The 6,501-nt window shown below is 42.2% G+C and overlaps 1 long non-coding RNA gene across 1 annotated transcript; it reads right to left on the bottom strand.

Annotated features, from left to right (window-relative positions):
* Window positions 1-535: 535 nt before the first annotated feature.
* On the bottom strand, window positions 536-990 carry LOC146577273 (uncharacterized). The gene is made up of 2 exons (XR_014889374.1): window positions 909-990; window positions 536-775 (listed from the first exon to the last, which is right to left on the bottom strand). It is a non-coding gene; the product is annotated as an uncharacterized LOC146577273 (long non-coding RNA).
* Between the last annotated feature and the right edge of the window lie 5,511 nt (window positions 991-6,501).

Here is a 6,501-nt window from a genome sequence, read left to right on the forward strand (position 1 = left end):
TATTGGATCTGTGTGTGAGGTTGGTGAAGGAAACACATGTTTACTGAGTGAGTCGCTGCCATTAGGAACTAGTTTTTATATCACAGCCTGGAAATCACACAGGACCATTTCTGCAAGTGAAAAGTCGTCATTGGAGGAAAATGATTGTGTAGTTTGTGCGACTGAAGAATTGTCCCAACTACATGTGCTGCTGACCCTTGACCTTTTCTTTAGGTGCACAGAGGAGTCTGTGGGAACATCCAGAACTGAGGCATCTTGTGTACAAACGTGTTCAGACCAGATGTCAAATGATGTCAGATGTCATCCGTGAATGGATGCAACTGTGGATCGTTCCAATAAAATGAGGCAGTTTTGTAAGTACAAGCCCACTACAACCCATCATCAACATTTTAAATTACATTATACATCTTCACTGATATAAAGCACCACTATTTTAACCTGATTCACTTTTTCCACCCTAACAGTTCATTCCTCAAATCAAACAAGATATTTGACCCTAAAAAAATGCATCAAGAAATAATTTTGTAATAAAATATTTATTCTTCAACTTTTACAAGTGAAATCAAACAAGTGTGTTTAAGAGTGAAACCAGAGTGGAAGCTGCTCATATAGAGTCCAACCCAGGCTAAAGTAAGCTGAGTAGAGCAGCACCATCAAAGTGTCGGCTCTCTGAACACGGTGCAAGATCGCCATCTGCAGGACAAAACTAGTTTTTCTCGCACTCCTCGTCAACATCAAGATGATGTCATCGTACAGCAACTGATTCCCTGTCCGTCTGGAACAAAGCATTTACATTAAAAAGACATTTACAGAAAATACAAACACCAACAACACATCTCATCATCACATGATATTTTATTATTTATTATATTATATATTTTTATTGTACCATCAACATCAACAAATACCAGCATATTTTCTTTGAGATTGAGTAGAGTGAACCTTTCCCTTGGTTCACTTCCTGCTCGCAGCATCAGCTGACCTCTGACTTCCTGGCAACCAATGAACAAGCGTTACTGTAACAGGAAACACAAACACGTCATCAGAGGATCTTTATGTTCATCATCATCACTGTTTCCTTGTTCTGTCACAAACACACAACACTTCCTGCTCTCTCTCTGATGGATCTGATTGGCTGTTTCATTCCCAGGAGGTCAGGGCGTCACACAAACAGCTTTAACTGCACAACGACACACTTTAAATCATCTGCAGACAAACCTGTGTGTTTGATTTATGAAGAAATAATAAAGACGTGTGTACAGCTGTCCATGAAGCAGCTTCTCACACAAACTCTGACACTTCAGCCACTTTAATTCCTGCAAAGCTGCGTAATAAAGAGCTGTGACTGCTATGAGCTGCTGATGATGACTGCATGAAGCTCTCAGCTGAAGCTTCTTTCATTTATTTTAATGTTAATGTCGCCTTTTTAAGTCTGTGTGAGGATTTTAATGACACACATTAAAGGAGCTTCTTTGATTAGAACCAAATTCATGTTGATTTTCAGCCTGAAATGATAAAAACTTTAATAATTCTGTTTATAATCATCAACCTGGAGACTAATGAAAAGTATAATAGTGAAAAAAAGCCTTTATTATTTGAGTAATGCCTGAATCTGCTCAGAGACAACACAGAGGTGTTGATGACAGTTTGACATTAACTGAATTAAAAACAAAGTGCTCTTATTGTGAAAATCTGCCTCCTACTTCTTTAAATCATTTTTATGTATTTTTTAACCTCACAGTGAAACATTGAGGCATTAATCTGACACAGTTTGATCAGCAGCTGTGTTTTCACTGACGTTTCACTTTGATTTGTTCAGACTGAGCAGAGGATCGGTTCTCTGTGTGCGCACTGCTGAGAAACACAAGCTCATTTCTGCTGTTTCATGAAAAGTGTTATGGAGGAACAAGAAGTTCAGCCTCTAAACTCTCAGCGTGAGGACTGAGTGAAGAGTTTCAGAGCAGAGAGTTTTGGCTCACAGCTTTTAGCGTCTACACAAAGAGACGATTACGCACTTGATCTGAGAACATCTCCACCTCCTACAAACAAACTCTCCTACGAGCAGCTGTCACAACCACAACAGGCAGAAGACTGGATTTCTTCAGGTCAGATTTCATGCAGGTTGCACTAAATTGTGTGTCACAGACTTTGTAGTTCACATTTGTGTGACTCGTTTAAATCTTCTCCTCCTGAAAGTGAAACTCTTACAAACACATCAGGCCACAACCTGCTGCAGGTTAATGATTGATCTGAAGGCAGCTGACCTTTGAGCAGGAACTTGTGGGTCTTTTATTGTGTTTAATGCTCACAGTGCTGAAGCCTGCCGACACACCCACATCATATTATTTGTTCTCAGGGTTGTTCGGCGTGGTGGGGTGGGAACAGAAACTTTCTGAAGGTTAATTATTGATCAAACTAAAGTCATATTAAGGAGCTACTGGCACGGAGTCAGAGCAGAGCTCAGAAATCTGAAATATATCAAAGTATATTAACGTTAGAGTTTAGAGAACACTGTTTGGTTAGCTGCCTCAAAGGCAGATGACTCTCAATATCACAAGATCAGGTGAGATTTCAGACCAAAGGAAAATCACTGGGATTATCTGTGAAGGGGCAGAAAAGCATAGACCTCGTCTACCTTATAGACATTTTGAAAAGGTAAGAGTGAATCTGTCTTCATTCATCTACCTGGAAACATAAAACCAAAAAACAAACCAATACAACAAAATCACTCCCAGTAGGGGTGGGCGATATAAACGATATACGATAGAATCGATTAAACTTGGTCAACGATAGAGATTTTGGCCCTTTCTCAATATGCGTACTTGTGCGTACTTGCGTTCTCGTCTACTCGGGATACGTCATCAGTCGGAGACCAAGTACTGTTCCAATTCGAAGTACGCATCAAGCCGAGTTCTCGCTCCGCCCTTTTTATCGAGCATGCATCGGTGGTGACTTGTGTGGACTTTGTACAGCTAAATATCCCAGAATGCATTTCGTCCAAAACTCAAACGTGGCAATGGTGGACGAGCGGGGCTGAAAACTTTTAAATATTACTCTTTCTGGGTCACAAAATAAACGTTTAAACTTCAAATATCTGCTCGATTTATCAAGATATCATTTATTTCCAAACACGCTCCGGCGTTTTCGGAGACGTCTGTGACCCGCCAGCTCCATAGCAGACAACGAGGTCGAGGATCATTAGAGCTGGCGAGAACAGCGCATCGTTTTCAACCCCCCCCCCCCCCCCCCCCCCCCCCCCCCGCGGTCTTTTCGCTACTCAGGTTAAACAAACCCCAAACCCCAGCAGCTGTCTATTGTATTGAGTGTCCACTAAAATAAAAATAAAAGCATTGTAACATCTCACCTGCTTGTTTTTATTAAGGTATGTACACGTATGTACATGTACACTATTTTTATTAATAGAGATTTCACCACTGAGGTTAAACATGATATATAAGTCACTTAGATCACTTCTAAATGTTAATGTTTGGCTTATTTCAGTGTTTTATTTGTTCCTGAGTAAACCGGTTTGGCTGTGATTAAAGTTAAGCTTCATAACATATTACTCACAGTTAAATTAAGAGGGGACGGCAGTAAAAACTCTGGACCTGTGACATCATCAAGTATGCCGGTGTTCCAATTGTACAAATCGCGAGTCCGTGCTCGCGTTTCCGGCAAGTCCGTGCGGTCTCGGCAAATCCGGTCTCGCCGAAAACGCGAGTACATACTTGCGTACTTAGAATTGAGAAAGGGCCTCTGACTATATCGCTCTATCGCGATAGCACATGTTGATGATGTCATCAAGCTGCGCCTTTTTTGGTCGAAAGCATCGCAGCGGCTACAACAATTATCATCTGCAATTATGGTGGGCGACAGTCATAGCAAAGAGATAAAGCACTTTTGAAACGCGGGGAAAGCCAAAAACTGCACTTCCTCCACTTCCGTAACATTGATTCATTAATGTTGAATTCTCTCGCAGCTGCTCTATTCCCATGTTGTTGCAGTATATTAATCAGAATCAGAATACTTTATTGATCCCTGGGGGAAATTATTTTTTGTTACAGTGCTCCATTTTAAACCAACATTAAGACAAGACAGACAATACACTAACTAAGAATAGTACAATATATACATATATATACATACATGCATACATAAGTCACTCATAAATAAATAGCTGGAAAAGAAACATGTGTAGTTGTAGCAGCAAACAGTGTGTTAAGTGGATGCGTTGTACAGGGAGATGGCCACAGGCAGGAATGATTTCCTGTGTCGTTCAGTGGTGCTTTTCGGTAATCTCAGTCTCTCACTGAACGAGCTCCTGTGACTGACCAACATGTCATGGAGTGGGTGGGAGGTGTCATCCAACATTGTCTTTATCTTGGACAGCATCCGCCTCTCCAACACCACCTTGAGGGAGTTCAGCTCCATCCCCACAACATTGCTGGCCTTACGGATCAGTTTATTAAGTCTGTTGGCATCTGCGACCCTCAGCCTGCTCCCCCAGCATGCAACAGCATAGAGGATCGCACTGGCCACCACAGACTCATAGAAAATCCTCAGCATTTTCTGGCAGATGTTGAAGGACCTCAGTCGCCTCAAAAAATAGAGACGACTCTGGCCCTTCCTGTAAAGTGCTGTGGTGTTTTTAGCCCAGTCCAGTTTATTGTCAATGTGTACTCCAAGGTATTTATAGTCCTCCACAATGTCAACACTGACCCCCTGCATTGAAACAGGGGTCAAGTGTTTCCTGGTCTTCCTGAAGTCCACGATCAGTTCCTTGGTCTTTGCCACGTTGAGCTGCAGATGATTCTGCTCACACCACGTGACAAAGGAGTCGACCACAGCCCGGTACTCTGTCTCATCATCCCTGCTGATGCATCCAACCACCGCAGAGTCATCAGAAAACTTCTGAAGATGGAGGTCTCTGTGCAGTGGCTGAAGTCTGTGGTGTAGAGGGTGAAGAGGAAGGGGGAGAGGACAGTCCCCTGTGGTGCCCCTGTGTTGCTGATCACCTTGTCAGACACACACTGTGGGAGACGTACATATTGTGGTCTTCCTGTCAGGTAATCAACAATCCAGGACACCAGAGAAGCATCCACCTGCATCGCTGCTAACTTATCACCCAGGAGGGTCGGCCTGATGGTGTTGAAAGCACTGGAAAAGTCAAAAAACATGACCCTCACAGTGCTCGCCGGCTGGTCCAGATGGGTGTAGACACGATTGAGCAGGTAGATGATGGCGTCCTCAGTTCCGAGACGAATCATAACTAACCTCGTATTGTGGATGGATGATTTCAGTTGTTCTCCTGACTGAAGTTTGGCCCGTGTACAGCATCCTGCTATGCGATTGCATTTGTCCCTGACCACCAGAATCCCTCACGTTAACTTTTATCGAGTGGAAAAAAAGTTGGCGTTCATCCTCCAGCTTCACTGTGCTAATGTTATGCTAACATAGCTGTGTCACTAGCAATCACGTAGCACAACATTATATACCAGGTAGTCCAACTTCAGTAACCCTGCAAACGCCACTGCTGTTTAGTTTTCTGTCTTCATTTATGCTGGAAGTGATAGCAGAGCTGTTTGAATTAGTTTCAAAAATCTCTCAGTCAGAACATGCTATGAAATGTTTAGGTGGAAACTAGCGAGCTGACTTCCTGTTAACTTCTAACTCCGTTAAATTTAATAAATTCTGTTTTCATGGATGTTAAACTTAATTGTTACACCTGGTAAAGCAGCAACACTGATGATTTTATTAAAGATGAAAGAATTTAGACCGTTTTTAACTCTTAGTGTTCGTTTGACTTTGGGACCTGAAGCGGACGGAGTTTTGGACCCAGATTACTCCGTGAAGCTCCTCACCACGGCAGCCGTAATGCTCTGACGATCCATCAAGCAGTGCGGCTTCGTAGCTTACCAAAGTTCTACTAAAACATTTTTTAACAGATTTCTGCAGCCAAAATCGGTTCGAGGTCACGAAGCACAACCAGAATTCATACATAAGGCACACTCTTGATTTTTGAGAAAATTAAAGGATTGTAAGTCTGCCTTATAGTGTGGAAAATATGTTATACAGAAGAAAAGAATATATCGCGATATATATCGTTACCGCACGTGCTTCAAATTATACCGCGATATGGATTTTAGGCCATATTGCCCAGCCCTAACTCCCAATTTATTTACAACATTTGAAACATACAGTGTAGCTCCGTCAAAACACTCCAAGGCCAAGTGAAAGTGCTGAGAGGGAAAAGATCATGATTAATGATTTATTTAAACTCATAACTGGCTGCAGCAGCTGAACTTTGACCTGTGAGATGCAGCTTAAGCTTCTTTTATGGTTCAGTGTTTAATGTGTAAACTGTTTATCACTGCAGAGACGCCTACAGGCTATCTACTGTTCAAAAGTGAATTGTTATACACAGTGTGGCAGCTGACCTTTGACCTGTGAGCTTCAGCCTCTTTGCTGGTGTGAAGTGTTTAATCTGACGCAGTCTGCAGA

The sequence above is a fragment of the Mchenga conophoros genome, linkage group LG3 (genome assembly GCF_057382185.1).
Source record: "Mchenga conophoros isolate Kocher_MC1m ecotype Shallow Benthic linkage group LG3, M_conophoros_male_GT1.1, whole genome shotgun sequence".
In the NCBI taxonomy this organism is placed as follows: domain Eukaryota; kingdom Metazoa; phylum Chordata; class Actinopteri; order Cichliformes; family Cichlidae; genus Mchenga; species Mchenga conophoros.